Raw genomic sequence first — 885 nt, 5'->3', positions numbered from 1 at the left:
TTTTTTTTTTTTTTTTTTTTCCCACCAGGAATGTTCTTTCATCCCTTGTGAAAAGAGAACCCAGAGGGAGAAAATAAAGCCAATCCAAAGCAGCCACCCTGGAGGGAGCCTTTACTCCCTATTTCCACTCAAGTGAGGTGAGAAACTGGATGGAAAATTAAAGGAAAAGAAGAAAATAAGAACAAGAGGAAACCACTTCCTGGTTGTTCCACTGGAAGAATCACATGAAAAAAACAGAGATGGAAAATGATGGGAAAGAAATGAGAAAAATGAGAAGCAATATTTGCCACCATTTTGTCTGTCGGGGGAAAATGATAAGAAATGAGATAAAAGTTGTTGCTGCCCTGCTGGGCTTAAGGAATTTGACAGACAGGGAGCAGAAGCACAAGGAAAATGCCCTATTTTCCAATCCCAGAGTGAAGAAATGGGGGAAGAATCCCTTCATTTTGTCCCAAAGAAAAAGTAAAGCAAAAAAGGTTCAAATCTGGGGAAAAAAGTTTCCCATATTTCATTGAAAGATGAGAAAGTATGAAGCAGGAGAGGAAAAAATTGAAGAATCAATCAGAAAAATCATGAAAAAATACATTTAATGAAAGTTGATCTTTCAGTAAAAAAACAAGGAATAAAATAAAGAAAAGAAATTAGGATTTTTTTTAAATTAGGTATGAAAAAAATCGAACAGATCCAAGAGAAAAAAGATGATGAATGAAAATAAATATTAAATCTTTTAATCAAAACAGGGAACTGTCAGTAAAGGGAGAAGAAACAAAGAAATCAAGAGGTGCCACCTGACCTTGCTGAGGAGAAGGAGATCTGGAAAAATGCAGCCAGAAAACTTCATCTTCCTCACAGGTGAGATGATGAAAACTGCACAAACCTCTCCTT

Source organism: Corapipo altera, unplaced genomic scaffold, assembly GCF_003945725.1.
Source record: "Corapipo altera isolate COAL_440 unplaced genomic scaffold, ASM394572v1 151, whole genome shotgun sequence".
NCBI lineage: Eukaryota > Metazoa > Chordata > Aves > Passeriformes > Pipridae > Corapipo > Corapipo altera.
The sequence above is the reverse complement of the archived record's forward strand: the minus strand, read 5'-3'. Positions refer to the sequence as shown.